General features: G+C 35.5%; 2 pseudogenes across 2 annotated transcripts; one reads left to right on the top strand and one right to left on the bottom strand.

Annotated features, from left to right (window-relative positions):
• Positions 1-1783: 1783 nt before the first annotated feature.
• Positions 1784-5136, bottom strand: LOC145804464 (tRNA (guanine-N(7)-)-methyltransferase pseudogene; annotated as a pseudogene). The gene has a single exon (XR_014346209.1). The product of XR_014346209.1 is annotated as a tRNA (guanine-N(7)-)-methyltransferase pseudogene (transcript).
• Positions 5137-8456: 3320 nt separating this feature from the next.
• LOC114316733 (uncharacterized) lies at positions 8457-17172 on the top strand (annotated as a pseudogene). The gene is made up of 2 exons (XR_014346211.1): positions 8457-15376; positions 16229-17172. The product of XR_014346211.1 is annotated as an uncharacterized LOC114316733 (transcript).
• The last annotated feature ends 1023 nt before the right edge of the window (positions 17173-18195 follow it).

Raw genomic sequence — 18195 nt, 5'->3', positions numbered from 1 at the left:
TTTGATTAGTCTATGATGCGAGAGATTCGGGTGGAGGATAGATTGGAAAGCCTCATCAATCTCATGGACATAATTTCTTATGTTCTTGAGACTGATTTGAATAGGGGTAATTTGGCTTTCAAAAACAAGTTTGTTTCAATCTTTCCATAACTGCCAAAGGGTAACAATGAAAATAGTATACCATTTTTTTACCAAAAAACTCAGTTTTTTTTTTTTTTTTTTTTTTTTTAAATTCTCAGCAACCCATTCAAAAGAGGCTGACCACATCCAGCCTCCCACTATTTAGTGTCCTTTATTTGAACCCAAATGTATTTCGAGGAGTTGCACTCTCTAAGGAGATGATTCATGTCTTTACTAGCTAATCCACATCTGGAGCACAAGTCAGTTGAGGCCATATTCCTTATGAGTCTCATATGATTAGTGAGCAACCTTCCCTTAAGAATAAGCTAGATGAAAGTTTTCAGATTTTGAGGAACTTTGAGTTTCCAGATCCAGTTCCAATCCCCACTACTCATGACCTGATTAGCAATAAGTTTATAGGCAGTAGTAGTAGTGAACTTACCATTAGTGGAACCAACCCAAAAAGGAGCATCTGTGAATGTCACAAATCTAGGCCTACGGATTTTGAGAATTTCTAGTATGGTCTGAGAGCAGACCAGGTTTTCCAGCACGACAATGTCCTAATTGCCTTCACTGTCTAGCACTGAGCTAGACAATTTGATTATAATCTAGACAATTTGATTATATTTAGTGAGGCCCAATAGTATTAGCTAGGGAGTGTCCTGCTAAAATTGAGTTTATGACTTGGTAAAGCTATATATATTATATAACCTAATATTTGATTTAATCTGTTTTTGTTTTTGTTTTTGTTTTTAGGTTTTGCATGCATTAATGACTAATAAATAGATGAATTAATGGTGGCATGGAAGCTAATTTTATTTTTGGACATATTATATTGTGGTTTCAAATGTCAAGCTTTTTGTACTTAATATTTATAACATATTGCCACCATACTGTTTGTATTGATTAAACAAATTTTTGTTAATATTTTGATGTCAATGAAGCTAAGATGATAACTGAATTTGTGTAAACATTTTTGATTTTTGAATGAATGAATGAATGTCTATTGATTGAATGCATTTTTTTTTATTGGATTTCAACAAACATAATACAAGTATTAATTACAAAAACGAAATAACTTTTTTTTTTTTTTGGCGACAGCAATTAACAGTCTCAAAAAGCTTATACAGTGTACAGATGAATTTTGTTACAGTCGGCACATTACAGATGCAAAAAAATCTATAGCGAAGGTAATGTACAGACACAATAATAGTATTAGAGACAGCATGTTTGCAGATACTAATCTAAGTGATTTTTGGCCTTTTTTTTGCGATAGTAGGAGACCGTCTCAATTAATTTGTATTTTAAACAAATCCCAATAGATGTATTTGTAATTTACTCAACGTTCCTTATATTTTTGTAATTCTAATATACATTTTTTTTTTGACAACACAAAAATAACAATTATTGTATTTGGTTTCAGTTTTCTGAATTCAAATTTTTGAAAATTAATTTTTTTTTTTATTTTTAGTGAATATTTTTAAAATTTTATGTAATTTTTTTTATTTTTAGTGAATATTTTAAAAAATTAATAAATACAAAAAAAAATTAAAAATGCACTATTTTTTTTTTTTTCCATCTTCCTTTCAATTTTTTATTCTAGACGCGTACGCGTAGCCTTCTGGTTGATCTATAAATATGTCTATAATCTTTCACTATTTGCAAACATGAAAACATAGGATTCTAATAAGTAATATACACACCCATTCTTGTCTCTCTCCACAGGGCTTATGAATTTTTCTGAACCCTAGAATCCAGTGGTTGAAGTGCTGACCAAGAATTAGCAGAAATCGAAGCCAAACACTTTGAATCCGAGTGAAGAACAATGACTCAGAAATGCTCCAAGCAAGATTTGAGACCCGAGGTTAGGTCCTGAGTCATTATTTGTATGCAATCAATGATGCTTTTTTGGGTGTTTTTATGTGATATCTTATAATTTCAATTATTTTCGTTTTAATATTATAATTTCTGTATTTTTTAATAAAAATAAGCACATAAACTAAACACATCATGCTTTTATAGATAAAATTATAAGCCTGTTTCACTTGGTAAGTTAAGCTCAAAACCCTAATTAACATTATTAATTGGATCAAATTGATACAAAATCTAAAATTAAAGGTTAAAATCGAGCTAATTAAAACAATAGAGACCAAAATAACTCTTTTTTCCTTTCCAAATTGTTAAAATTGTATGGTAGACTCGTGAGGCTTGTGTATTTTTTTTCAAAGGGATTATTATATTTTTTTAACCATGATAATAATATTTGGTGCTTACTTGGCAGTTGAAGGATACAATGACAGATCGTTCAGAATCTGAACCTCAAGAAGGCTCATGGCATTTGCATGACGTGAATCGTCGAGGCACTGGTCAGCCGAAGGGCCGTTTAGAATCTGAAGCTCAAAAATTCCGATGGCATTTGCAATACTTGAATTGTCGAGGTACCAAGTTGAAGGACCGTTCATAACCGTGAGGTACCTTCCTCCCTCCCCGCAAGTACCTTCATTGTGCCCAAAAGCACCAACCAGTATGCGCATTGGTGGACAAGAAAAAGAATTTCACAACAAAGCAATGGAAGAAAAACCAGGGATTATGATTGGTAGGCAAGTTGATGATGAGAAACAAGCAAATGCATTCCTTCGTACCACATAGAAACTACTTTTATTACAACTGTCTCCTACTCAAATGCCATCTATTGCCAACCTCACACGTTCCCGACATGACTAAACTCGAGTTAAAAAGACTACCAACTGATGTCAAAATTCCAGGATCCATGTTATGATTGCTTTAAAGAATAAGCTTGGCCGTATATTTGTTGTTGTGTTTGACATATGTTGTTATTATCCTTCTTTTGCTTTTGGATGAGAACCACAAAAAAACCTATCAAACTGGAGAATGGAAAACCCAAAAACTCAACTTCTGTTAACACCAATATTACAACAGAACATAAGAAAGAAAAAAACAGACGCAGAAAAATCAACAAGCCATGTGAAACTAACAACTGCAACAGAACGAACGAGTGAATTGGTTTCCCAATAAAATTGGCACCTAATGAGACTCACACAATCATATTCAACCACCAACAGGAACACCAAACCGTTGGTGAGACAGCAAACAAACACCAAGCAGAATTAGACCCCAACACCAAACAAACACAGAAATAGAAGCCACTCTGATGGGCTTTTTCAATTTTAAAATAAGAGAACCTAAAGCAGCTACATCATTCTAGATGAAGATTTTGTACTCAGATAACACAGACAGCACGATGTGTCTAAAAACTGCTTGGAAAGTTTCTCCCTCATTCCACGTAACCTTCTGTCCTTCCTCAGTGGCACTACTCAAGAGCTTCACAACTGGATCAGCTTCAAGTTCTTCATCTGTAAGAGCTTCAAATATAGGGTGTCCCTCTAAACAAGCCTTCATCCACTTTCCAAGTTCTTTCACATCCATAACCATATATATAGTCCCATCAACTCCAAGAACATAAGCATATTCATCTAGCAAGTGTGGGCTGATCACACGACACCGATGATTCTTCTCTTAAAGTGAGGATCAGGGAACAGGAAAAACATCTTCGATAACTATCCTTTCTCAAAGTAATTCTGAATATATTTCATGGAATTAGTTCTAACCACTGATACATTCTGGCACTGACCAGGATGTGCTAACCACAAAGCTAAAACCCGTTCCCTGACATACTCTGTTACTTTGTCCCTCAGCGTTCCATCCCAATCATCAGGGTGTCAGGGAATAGGGTTGAAAGACTAACTAGGAGTCCTCCAAAACCACAGCCGATATCTGCAAATTGGATCTTCTTGGAATTGTCAACTTGATCAGATAATGCAAACAATTGAGGCAAACAGAGGGAATAGTCGACATGGCAAGGGGAGATAGGCACAGGGAAGTGGGAGTCACTTAGTGGATTGCTGTGAGCTCGTACCCGATAAAAACGTTTCCGTGGCAAATGAGTCGTCTTGCTGATATAAGGGTTTGCCTCATTCTCCAACATCTTTTCTCAAAATTGCATTGCAGCAGCAACTCATGATTTATAGGATAGGGGAAAAAAAAAGAAGTACAAAATGCAGATGTGAAGTTTAAAGCAGCTCTGTTGTCTAAAAGAAAAAAAAAAATTATAACTGGATATTGTTAACAAAGACTTCTCAATGTTCTCATTCAAATTTTCTTTTTCCAAAACAATGACTTTTTTCCACATTAAGCAATGTTTAATCAGAAGTATCATATTAGGGTTCGATGTTTCCTTTTTCCTAGTTCCCCCCCCCCCCCCAAAATCTGATTAAACATAAAAAGTATGTCAGATTCATGTCAGATTCCATGGCATGTTTTAATGAAGAAGATAATGAAAAATTGGAAGAACTTTGTCATCTTTTTCTCTCCCCATCATTTCTATAAACAAAATACGAAAGTTTTAGTTTGCAGACCTAATACTCCTCAGTTATGCTTTCATATTGCCAAAATTAAGTTTTACTATATTATTCTCTCTTTCCAACCAGCATTAGTTCTTCTAGAACACAATATTTGTTCCATTTTCCTGGAAAACACAGAACCTTTCCATTTTCCAACATAGAATCGGAATAATTAGCCTCTCACACAAACATTATCTCTCTCCATATAAGAAATCACCAGCGTAAAGTCTTTTATCATCCTTGCCAAAGGTTCTTGCATTTTAACAAACAGTAGGAACATGACTCTGAATAAAAAATTTCAACTTCTTTAGAATCTTCAGACACAACCGGCTGATACATACTAATATCTGCTGATCTTCGCTTTGATTACTTTACAATTAACGATTCACTAATTCAATCATTGGGATAATCGGATCGAATTGTAACGTCATAATTACATCTATTGAAAATTATATAGAAATAAAAATATAATCATTAAATTCAATATATATCCAAAAAAAAAAACTCAAATAGCACCAGCACACAAAGTTGGTCCCCTATTTTTGGGACTTAAACAGAGCACAACAACATAAACAAAGAAATCCCTAGAACACCAGCCACTAAACCTAAAAGACAAGAACACTCTTGCCCCGTTTGTTTTGGGCTATAGGGAGGGTATTAGTATTAGTAATACCAAGGTATTACTAAAGCCCCTGTTTGTTTGCAGAGAAAGCCTTGGGACTATTAGTCCCTTGGTATTGCTAATACCCTTGGAAGGGGGATTGGTAAGGAGGAGGTAGAGATGGTATTAGAAAATAGTGAGGGGATTAGTAATTTTTTTATTTTTTATATATTGGGAATTTTTTTTTAAATATAATGTTTAATTTTTTATATTTTTTTATTTGTTTTATTATTTTATATAAAAATAATTTAACAATTCTTCATTATTAATCCCCTCACTATCAATCCCCTCACTAGCAATCCCCTCACTATTAATCCCCTCATTATCAATCCCCTCCATTCTATCTCCCAAAACAAACGGGGCCTTGGAGTATATGTCAAATGAGATTATTTAGTAACTTTAATGGTTTGTCAAATCCTTAAATCAAAGCCATTTAGTTATACACCTACATAATAATAATAAAAAATGCCTTGTAATGGTGTCCCAAATCTTCAGCCAAAATTTGTCAAAAGGCACAAGATTTGGTTTTGTCGAATTTTCCACACCAATTATGACCACTATATGCTTTTTCTTTTTTTGAAAAATAGATCCAACGGTAGCATTTTGAGTGGTATAAAAAAATAAAACAAAATAGAATTAGGCGTGCCAAAATAACATGAGAACCATTTTGAGTGGTATAAAAAATAAAACAAAATAAAAAAGTGGCCCTTTTGTACTGTATCAAGCCAATAAATACTTAGGCAAATCTATGTGACAATGGAGTTACTATTATATGTGTACATTCATAATGAGGGTAATGAATAATACAAAGAGGTTGATTGCATGACTAATTCACTAATTGAAGGAAAGATATCTAATTCAATGACATAAAGACAAGGATTTTCAAAATCTAAATCTATCGATTAAAATTAATACTAAGTAAAAATTAAAAAAAAAAATAGTAAAATTAATCCTAGTTTTTACGAGGCTTCTTGGTCTGATCTTTGCCCTTGAGGTAATTCCATCTCAGACCATCATAATAATCATCATATGTCAGGTTTTTTGTGGGTTTTTTTTTCCTGATCTCACTGAGTCTGTTCTTACTCTTTGTGATTCAAGTTTCTCAATCTTCTCTAACCATTGTAATTCTTGAATAATTTCTATTACGGTTGTATTTTATTTTATTTTATTATATTATATTTTATGTTCTGTTTGGGATTTCATTTCAACAAAATTATTGCGGAGAAACCCAATACCATTTTGCGCTTGAATATGAATATCATAAGTGAAATGATGATCATCGATCAAATGCATGTCAAAGATTCAATTTTTAGTCTTGTGAAATAGTTTACAGACTGCTTGAGATTTCTGTTGTCGATTGCGTATTTTTTTTCTTCTTTTTTTGTTTATGCAGTTTTAGTTTGGTGGTATGTTCAAGAAGGCTTCAATTAGGTTGATTCCATTACCAATCTGATGGTTTACTCTGATCTGGAATCTCAAGCGAACTAATGCTATATTCGGTTCACTGGAATGAGACAGAATTGAATGGAATAGAATGGAATGGTCATTCCTGAAACTCTACGGAATGATCTTTACCATGATGAATGATGATTCCATTTGCATGTTTTTTTATTTGTTTGCAATGTTTATTCTCAACCAAACATGAAATAACATTTTGATGAAATAATTATTCCATTGCATTCCACTTCATCCCCAGGAGCCAATCACTACCTAAGTCGTATCTATTAATATGAATATTGTCTAATTTAGACAGTTTTACTGAGGTTAATTTGTGAGTTTGCATGTGCTCTTATATTTTCAAAAGGTATTATTTTTATTTTTTGTATATAAGATTTTTATTTATTTATTTTTTTGTTGAAAACCAATTTAGTTTGTATGACTAGCTAAAATAGATTAGTCTTGTTGGAATACACGATAGACATAAATATAAAGTGGCTCGGCAAAATACACAGTGTACTTTTTGTGTACTTTTGCTAGACAAAATGCCTAGTAATGTTGGTCTAAGCAACGCCAACACGAGAGGAAAAATGTATTTTAGAAATTTTTGCTAGCCAAGCATCGGTTTTGTGCCTCCGACGGGTGCTATAACGTGAGATAAATTCTATAACATGAGACGCATTTTCCTTGTTTCATATTTGCTTTCCACATGTTGTGCATTATATGGTAGGCAAAAGTCTCCCACCAAAATCATCTATGCTTGGTTGCTCTGTATGTGGGTGTGTGTGTGTTTCCCCATTCAAATCTCCCTTCCACCTCTAACTCTTGCTCCACATTCTCGGTAACTTAAGTGTGGCAACACCTGCTTGCTGGTGCTGCTTTTTTTGTTTGGTGGTATGTTCAATTAGGCTTCAATTAGGCTGATTCCATTACCAATCTGATGGTTTACTCTGATCTGGAATCTCAAGCGAACACATTTCTTGTCATCATAAAATACTCCCTTCCATCATTTAATGGATTGACAAATATATTGGAACGATGAAGGACAAGAAAAATTAGGGAAAATTATATGTGGTCTTTGTAATTTGAGTGTTGTGTCAATTTGATCTCTGTACTTCTAATTATATCAATTTTACATCCTTCAATATTTTCACATTGTGTCAATTTAATCCAATTGATAATACCGGTTAAGAAATTGAACAAAAGTCAAGGGTAAAATGGTCCATTCAAAAGGGAATGAACCATTTCAAATTGGACACTAACCCCTCAATCATTTTGAGGAGAGTGAATGGATTATTTTCTGCATTGATTTCAATTCAATTTTTAGAAGGGCGTTATCAACTGGACTACATTGACACAATGTGAAAAATTTGAGGAGAAAATCGATACAATTAATATTACAACAAGAAGCAAACTACATCACTGGTGTGAATCCTAAAAATTAGTACATGCTAGAAAGAAGTAGATACTGTAGACACCCCATTTTTGACCGATCTTAAGACTCAGACGTCATCGATTGAGCGCTCGGTGATTGCGCATGTTGTGCTCGTTCTGAGGTTACGGAGTCTCGACTGAGAGCCTTGCCTTCGGACCTCGGGACCCTTTTATGCTTTGCCTCAATTTGCAGACCAGGTGTTACTTTCTCTTCTCGGAGGGAGGGAGAGGTCTTGTAGACCATCTCTCAGTGGTTGTAGGTTACTTTTCGTAGTCGCAGGCCACTGTTCCCGTTTGGAGACCAGTTTCCGGTTTTCGGAGCCGTCGGCCGCGCGCCTCAGTTCGGGACCACTTAACATTCTCCGTTTGGCACAGTTTTTGGCACACACCTTGTTTCCTCTGTCTAGAGGGACACTGCGGCCCAGGAGACTGCCTTTGTGGTCGCATACTACTTTGGTGCTTAACAGCCTGTTTTCGGGGCACTCGGCCGCGCGTTTTGCCCCCCTAACCCTCGTTTTGCATCGGTGTTGGTTCATTTTTGGTGTGAACCTTGTTTTCATTGTTTGGAAGGTGGTACAAGGGTGGAAGACCACCTTTTTTCTTGGAGAACGCTTCTCTCTCCGCCAGCTGATTTTCTTGTCAAGAAACTGGTCTCCTTGATTTTTGAGCCACATTTGTTGGTCTCCCACCATACCACTAGCTTGCATGCAGTTGGGAGACCATCAAATAGGCTGGCCGGCCACTTTTCCTTCAGGGAGACCACTCACCCTGGTCGGGCGACCAGGGGAAGTGGTCGGCCGACCACTTTAACTGGTCAGCCTGCTCCCTCCAATTTTGTCTCTGTGAGTTGTTGCCAGCTGTGCTAGCTGGAAGGCACAGACTGTATCCCCCATACACGTGTATGGAGGATTTGTACCCTTGCTTTAGCTTCTTGAGGAAGCTTGAAGCCTTATTCTAGCTTCTTGAGGAAGCTTGAACCTTTGCTCTAGCTTCTTGAGAAAGCTTGAACCTTTGCTCCTCTATAAGAGAGGGCCTCCATCTCCTTATACCAGGTTCCAAAAAAATTGTTTAAGGCAAAATATATATCCCTCTCTATATCTCTACATTTTGGGTTCAAAAGTGCATTGTTCTTGGCCTATTGCACCACACCTCATAGCCACACACCTCCACCATTGATCTGAGGTTCTTGAAGGGTATTTTTAGAGGTTAAAGAGTTGTTTTTGGGCTAGAGAAGTAGCTGGCTTTGCTGAGCTTTAAGGGTAATCTCCTTTTCCTCTTTTAAAGCTTTGTCTTGATCACTCTCTTAGCCAAACTTGCATGCTTATTTGAGCTTTGTTGTCAACTGAAAAAAGTCTTGTTTTGAGGTCTTTTTGATGTTTGTTTAAGACCATTTTGGTGTTGAAGGTCATCTACCCTTTTGCATGCTTTAAATAGCCTTGTTTTGTGCCATGCCATAAAGCCTTTGATTTAATCTTTGCTTGGCCTTCCTACCACTGAAATCCAGTGGATTTTCAGTTGTTGGCATGCTATTTTAAGGGCTAAAATCAGAGAGGGGTGACCCTTTCTCTTTTGGCCTTGTTTGTTTTCATATTTGGCCTTTCCAAGGAGCCTATATTTTCATACTTCCTAGCCTTGGTTCAGGCCATTTTTAGTGACTTTTAGGACCTGCCTAGACTTTGTCTAGGGCTGGTTTGGTCACCTCATGTTTGCCTCTTGCATGTGTAGGATAATCCTCTTCATAGCTTATCAAAGGATCATGTCATTCTTGCATGTATTGGTCATGTTTCAGTGGGTTTTTGGTCATTATTTGGCATATCATAGCTCCATCTTTGGCTGGTTTAGTGGCCTCTTGAATGCTTCACATGCTTGTAGTGTAAACCATGCTCACTAGCTTACATTGCATGTGGTTTTGGCCCTTGATTCTAGCACATTTTGGCCATGCTCTAAACTGATTTTGTTCATATTTTGGGCTGCCTCAGCTCTGTTTTTAGGCCTCTTGGCCAAATGATACTTGCCATGCATGGTTGTAGTGTAATACCGTTGCCTAGCCTTGAGTTTTGAACCCCCTTGCATGCTTAATTTGAGGTGTTTCTATGTTTTGGCATCATTAAGCATGATATTTCAGAGCGTATAAGATTTCCATATTCCCATGTTTATCACTCTTTAAATGCGTTTGAGAGTTGTGCTTGTACGCCTCATTTACGGACCATTGCATGCGTTTCATTTTTATACCTTTCAAACCATCATCTTAGTCCATTTTGCCACTATTTTGGGCCTGCATAGGGACTGTTTGGGGTTGGTTTGCTCATTTGGGCATTGCTTTGCATACCTCTAGTGTGATGCACTTCACTAGTTTCGGTATTCGAGCCATTCAACATGCATAACATGAGTAGCTTGCATGATTCGAGACCATTTTGTATGTCATTTCAGAGCTGGAACATGTGTTGTTGTATGTCATATTTTATCCTTTCCATGCTTTCATACAATTGTATCGTTGTGCCCTAGGCTTTGGGCCCTTGCATCTTGCATGTTTGCATGCGTTTTGTTGCCTCATTTTCATCATGTATGGCCACTGATTTGGGTGTGGCTGAGGCCCATTCATTTTGGGTTAAGTCCATTTTCCATTGAGTATGCCATTGTAGTTTATAGCATTGAGTATGTCGCGTTGTCGCATGTTTGATCATTGCATTGCGCATGCCTTGTTCACTTCATTGTGTGTGATAGTCTTCACATGTGCATTGTGTATGACATATAGTATCATGTGCATTGAGTATGCCATTGTTAGTTTGTAGCATTGTGTATACTAGTTTGCATGTTTGCACGTCATGCTTTGCATGTTTGCATGACTTGGTTGCATCGCCTTAGGATTGCATGCTTGAGGTCGCATTGTGCATGCCATTCTACTTGTTGCATTGTGTTTGGAATAGACACGAGAAACGAGGAACGTTTCATACTCCAAGTGATAAAACGTGCCTCGATTCTCGGTCGCCGACACTCTTGACCATCCATGATGGAGTTGCTGGTTTTAGTTGCTTGTTTGTGCATTCATTTCACATTGAGTTGTGCAATTTGACTCCTCGACCATCATGCATCGGGATGCGTGATTGGTGGGCCGAGGATCAAGGACTACACTCTTTAGTGCTTATGTAATGATGGAAAGAATGGTCGGGCACACATATGTTGAAAATACCTTGCCTTCTCTCTCTTTTGCCTTTGTTGCAAAAAAAGCAGAAACCAGGAGAATGAACTGGTTGGCCGACCAGTTTTTCTGGCAGGCCGACCACCTTTTCTGGTCTTCACCACCAAGGGTGGTCGGCAAGTGGTCTCCCTTGTCCATAGCTGGTCGGCAGCCTTCCCATAGCTTCCCTGGGTGGAGTTTCATCTCTCTGGAGTCTCGTGCAACTTTCTGAAATCAATTGCAAACAAAGGCAAGTCGAGGCGTCGCGATGGATTTCCCGACAAGGCGACTCGGGCATGCATGCATCATTTATCATTCAAGGCAGAGCTGAGGCAATCCATTCATGTAGTGTGCATGCTAGTTTAGTTAATTTGTTAATTAGCTAGTGTTGTGTAATAATTAATTAATTCGATTCTGTATTATTTATTCGGACCCTCCGAGAGAGGGCGATGTTGTAATAAGTGTGCGTGTGTGTGATGTATGTCTTCCAACTCCACGTCTTTCTCCCTTTTATTTATCAGCTTAGGATGGTTAGTTTTAGCGCACGTTTCAATTAGCATCCTTATGCTCGTATGTTTGCATCCATTCATCCGTTTTGCATGCACCGGGCTCGGCGCATCATACTAACTACATCGTATTTCAATTCCAAGTTGAATACATGTTACCTGTAGCATCTCATATGCCATCTTAGAATAACCAAGCCTATCTTAGTTGCATTCTTGCATGTGTTGCATTAGGCATCTCAGCACAGTTAGGATTCATGCATGTTTTCTAATTAGCTTCTTTCTTTGGCTCGGAGTACCCGGTAAGTGTTTATGCTTTAGCATCCTTGCATGTGTGTGAGTGACTGCCATGATAGCATGCTTACCATGAGGCTATGTGCTTATGTGATATAACTGCCTGAATGCTTGTGGGTGATGGTTGGGTTGCTTGAATTGGAATAATTCGTCGAAACCCGTGTTTTAGCCTACTTGCGAGTAGCAAACTTCAATCAATTTTCAAAACGAACGGATATGCGATGTTTTGTTCCAACTTAGGCAATCTAGTCTATACTTGTATGCTGTGCGCATCACATAGTAATTCTAGTTTAATAACCGGAATAAGAACACATGTGTTTTCAAAAATAAGGTATCATGTTTAGTAGTGGCCGATCTTTGATCGGGCGAGCGGGGGTGCTCATGAAATGACCTTCCCCAATCGTACCCAAGTTCTCGAGCTGGGGCAACTTTGGTGATGACGGACACGTGGCCTTAGGCACGAGTCAGAGTTTCTTAAATTTCCCAAAAATAAAATATTTAGGTGGCGACTCTGTATCTGGCAAAGTAGTCCATGTTTGACACTTCTTTCTAAAAATCAATTTTTCAAAACGATTTGTCGGATTTAGACTCTTTAGTGATTTATCAATCTCGCATTATACTGTGCGAGATCAGATTAAGAACTGTGACATTTGAGTCTGAACTGTAGTGAGCCCAATGAACAAAACGGACCTAAATGGTTGGAGAATCTTTAGCAAAACCTAAATTCTAATTGGGTAGGTGAAATACAGCATGTCATTTCATTTTGCTTGTTTGCTTAGGCCAAAATTGCCTCTTTTTTTTTTTTCATTCTCTCTTTTGGCATTTTATTTTTTAATTTATTCGTTCATATTTTGGTTTAAAAGAATGCTAGAAGTATCTAACAGTAAATCGTGTCCATAATTGCTTTTCAATCAAACATAAGTGGGTCGTTCAAAATAAAATAAAATAAAATAAACACAGGTGGGGACAACAAAAATCCAACACTTTCTTTCATCTTATAATTGTGAAACCTTTCTTTTTGACCAAAAAAAAAATTAAAAAAACACAAAACTTGCTGACCCATCGTCTTTGGGTTTAGCAAAATGGTGGATGCACTTAATCCACTTCAATGCTTTTTGGTCAAACACATGGAAAAGAAGATGGTTTTCCACTAAACAAAACAAACTACAACAAGATTTCCCAAAAAAGAAAAGAGAAAATAATAATAAGAATTTTTTTTAAATAAACAATTAACTAAATAAAATAAAAATAGGTAAATGAAATAAGACTAAATAACTTTTGCATCTTCTTGTTGAGTAACTATTATATATATTGTTAAATTGTGTAGATGTAGCATTGGACATATTGAAACACTACCCACAGCTGGCAATGGCTCGAGATGGGAATGGTGAGACAGCATTGCATGTACTGGCTCGAAAACCTTCAGCATTTACTGGTGGAAGTCGGGTTAGCATGTGGAAAAGATTTATTAACACATGTTATTTTCTCCAACCATATCTCTTCTCATCCATGTATTTTACTAGCTTCTCATGAATAGATCTGCTCGATGGGGACATTCTTTTACAAGCCTAGGTACTCTCTATCATATAACCCGATGGAAAAGGACTAGTAAATTGTGAGTTTAGACTTGGTAAAAAATAAGTAATGATTCTTTCAGTTTGGAGTGGCCAAGGAAGTATTTATACCTGAAAAAACAGAACAAAATGATCTGAAGCAACTGAAAAAACTTGAAGCACACCTGTGTATAATATGGAGTCTACTACTTCACAAAATACAAAATGATATTTGTCAGCCTACATCTTGGCAACAATATTTTCTTTTGAAACTTACTAAAAGAGGCCATTGGCTCCATTGAATAAAATTGCATTTTCTGATAAATGATTTTGTTGTAGTGCATAATTCTTGACCTTTGGAAAATGTGCATATGGATCTGATTAAAATAGTTTCTACTTCCTACACTTCATCATTTCCCCAATTTCTAATTTTCCACCTATGAATATTGTTTTGTTTAAATGCTTTATTTGATAAGTTTATAATTTTGGGCGATTTAAACCTTTCTATCATACCTAACTTGTTACTACCTTAGCTGACCTACATGATCATTTTTAAGTCAGTTGGCTAGGCATAGTTTGCACACAGGAATTTAATATATGATGGTATCCTCTTTCCCAATTCCTGATTGTTTTTTGATGTGTTGAGCTTTGGATCTTCATTTGAAGCCATCAAATACTGGACCTATTGATTGCATCATGTGGGCGCTTATTGAAATCTTTCTAAGAAGTTCAAGAAGGGATGAGAAGGACCATGCCATTGTTATTTAAGAAAGTATTGTGGTAAAAATCTCTCTTGTAAATGGAACAAGGTATTCTCGATGAAAATCAAAGATCATGACGAATAAATTAAATTTCATGTAGATTACTAGACAGTAAAAAATGCTTCTCTATCAAAATACTGATTAAAATGTCAAGATTTGAACTTGAGACAGTAAGAAAAATGCATGTCATTAAGCTTTGGAAATTCACAACCACATCACCTGATTCTTGATACATATCACTTAGTACTTCTCATACCATTACACCAAAAATGTTGTTGATTCGTCTCCGAATACAACGATTTAGAACCATGATGAAGATTGTGTCAACCACTATTGGTAGAAAAACAGAACTTTATAAAGAATAAAGGACAAATAAGTTTTGTTTTAGAATTATATTGTTTTTATGTTTGGAAATGATATGAAGATTGTACCAATTGCTCTTTTTGAGCCTTCTCATGCTCTTATTTTTAACGTTCTTCAAACTGCTAATAATTAGTGGGTTGTTATTGCTGCTTTTATTGAATAATTTTCTCTAGAAAATTCATGATCAGGTAAAATGCTTTGTTCTCAGTTCCAGGTAGGAAGGTAGGACATGATAAAAGTCTGAAGCAAGCCCAAGCATTTGAACCAGTTAGATTGTAATGGAAAATGGTGATAAAGCAAGATGATTCAGAGATTTCGGACTTGATCCGAAGCCCTTCACGACTTCTCTTTGTTGTGGCAGAGCATGGAAACACCAAGTTCTTGATTGAGCTTAATGAAGCTTATCCTGATTTGATATGGAAAGTAAATAGCCAGAACCAAAGCATATTTCACGTTGCCGTTTTACATCGTCATGCAGGAATATTCAATATTTTATATGAGATAGGCTCGATTAAGAATTTAATTACTGCATATAGAGATCAAGATCGTATTAATATGTTGCATTTGGCTGCGAAGATAGCACCCCCAAATCAACTTAATATCGTGTCAGGGGCAGCTCTTCAAATGCAAAGAGAGCTACTGTGGTTTAAGGTAAACGTTTCCACTCGGTTAGTAATTTCAAAATTTTGATTTTTCCTAGTGCTTTACATAACTTATTTTACTGTTGGCAATATTTTTCTAAAAACATGATTGAACTCTTAAGTCCAACATGACATCCACATTGGCACTTGAATTTGGTGGGTTTGCAATGGACCAACCATATCATTGAATAAAGGCCACCTATAGCTTCTTGTTTCTAGCATAGGTTTTATTTGTTATTTCAAATGAGAAGTCAATCAGATTATACTTCATTATTGCACCCTTCTCTAGCAAACTTTATTGCTGTAATGTTTTGAAGATTCTATTTTCGTAATAATTGATTTTTGTAGTTTTTTATAATATGGTCCCTTGTCAATGTGATGATCATGGTCCTGAAAGATTTAATGAATGCTCATATCAATTGTTCGAAAATTTGTTTATTGCTCTTACCTTCTCTTTTCTTCTCAGAAAATACTATAAAACTCAAAACTAAGGAAGTTTACAAATTTTTCCTTACTCACAGACGTGGCATACAGTAGTAGAACTTTTGCTGGTTTTTGTTCGTTGGAAGGTGTAGATGGCCTAGTGCTATTCTACTCGTCAGTTTCTTACCTTCTCTCTTTCCCCATTTTTGTTGCGTTTTATTATCTCCAATAAAATTTTACTATCCTTATGCGGATAAAAAAAGATTAAAAAATAGAATTTATGAATTTAAAACAGGACCCACTAAAATAGTGTTATCGGAGCAACAGATGTGGTAGTTTGTAAAATTTGTTAGTTTGAATAGCATAACTCTACCCCTTCTCTCTTTTTATTTTTGTCCGCTTAGTGAAAGGATAACATCTGTCATTTTGGTCGTTGCAGGAGATGGAAAACATTATGCAACCTTCATATGTAGAAAAGAAAAACTCAAAAGGCAAAACACCTCGAGCTTTATTTACTAAGGAGCACAAAGACTTAGTTGAGAAAGGGGAGGCATGGATGAAGAACACCGCCTCCCAGTCTATGGTTGTTGCAACACTTATAGCAACCGTAATGTTTGCTGCAGCTTTTACTGTACCAGGCGGCAATGACAGAAATACAGGAATCCCAATGTTTCGAAAGCGTAGTTCTTTCATGGTTTTCGCAATATCAGATGCCATAGCATTAGTCACCTCTTCCACTTCAATACTCATGTTCTTATCTATACTCACCTCACCTCACGCTATGCTGAAAATGATTTCTTGGAATCATTGCCCTTTAAGCTCATGATTGGACTCACGACACTCTTCATCTCCATGACTACCATGATGGTAGCTTTTGGTGCGACATTTTTCATTGTTTTTGACCATTATACGGTATGGGTACCAATCGCCGTTGCCTTGTTTGCCTGCGTGCCTATCATTTTGTTTGTTACCCTCCAATATCCTCTTTTGGCAGATGTGATCCATTCAACCTACGGTTCCAGGTTATTGTTTCAGCCAAGGAAACATATGCTTTACTAGCATAATCCAAGTCATATATAAGTAGTGTGTCTACTTGCAGTTGTGGGATCATGAGTTGTGTATTTTAATTTTGTATAGTACTTCTATTGTGTTTGTTTTTGTTTTCTCAGGAGAACTGTCACCTCTTGGGGCACTTTTAGTAGATTGTTTCAGTAATTGTGTTTGTTTCCTTTTTTTAGTTGTGAGGGCAAAGTATTTCTCATATTTTTGTTTGTTTTCTCGTTGTGTATGTTTCTATTTGGAGCCTTGTTAAAATTTGTTTGTGCTGCGTTGTTTGTGTTATGAAATTTTAATTTTATCCAAAAAATTATGAAAGATTCTATATTTTACAAGTTATAATGTTAAATCTTCCATCTGAAATGTATTCTTGTCTCTTATCCATTTTGTAAAGACCCTTGATCATATTGAGTTATTTAATTAGCCTTGGTTGAGTTTTCAGAATTTTTTATTTTTTTTGAGTAAATTATATTTTATCCCACTTAAATTTTGCAGTTTTTTCTCTTTGGTTTCCCATATTGGTGAGTAATGAAGATACACCTCAACAGTGAAATAACATATTTAAAATTCAGAAATACTTAAAAATTGAAGTAATATAAATTATAGACTTAATTTATTTTTAGTGAATATATTCAAATTTAAATATTGAATTAAATTATTATACACCATTTTAAACATGTGTACAATTCGTATTTACTCATTATTACAGTGAACAAAATTCTAAATAGAATAGGCCTTACTGTCTGATCATTGAGATTAATTAATCTCAAGTCGGTGGTAAGAGTCAAAATTTTAAGGCTTTAAAAATGGAGTACCAATGAATATGCAAGGTCTGTTCCAAAAACAAAAAGGAATATGCAAGGTTGAAGCGACAAATGGTTCAAAAAAAAAAGAAAAAAGAAAAAAAAAAAAGGGTGAACATTGTCTGAATTATAAAAAATGGGTAAATTATAAACACATTCCCTGAAATTTACTTAAATTATAAATTACCCTCTGTGATTATAGAAATTATATTATGTCCCTTAAGATTTCTAATTTCATAATTTCATAACAAATAAGTCCTTTTATTAATAAATCATCAAGTTAATTAATAGTTTTTAATAATGTTAAAATTTTATGTCAATTAATAATTCAGATAATTTTATTATCATATATAGATAAACAATTATAAATTTCACTTTTTCAATTAATTCTGTTAAATAAAATTTTTTGACACTGAGGTATTTGTAATTTTTTAAACTACATAAAGCAATTCATATTTTAATCAAATCTCAAAAAATATATTTATAATTTACCCTAAATTTTTTTTGCTAACTATTATATTATATTGGAGAACTATCGAATAATTAG

The sequence above is a fragment of the Camellia sinensis genome, chromosome 12 (assembly GCF_055761805.1).
Source record: "Camellia sinensis isolate YWXY chromosome 12, ASM5576180v1, whole genome shotgun sequence".
In the NCBI taxonomy this organism is placed as follows: domain Eukaryota; kingdom Viridiplantae; phylum Streptophyta; class Magnoliopsida; order Ericales; family Theaceae; genus Camellia; species Camellia sinensis.
Note: the sequence above shows the minus strand (reverse complement) of the source record. Positions and strands in the feature narration are given on the sequence as shown.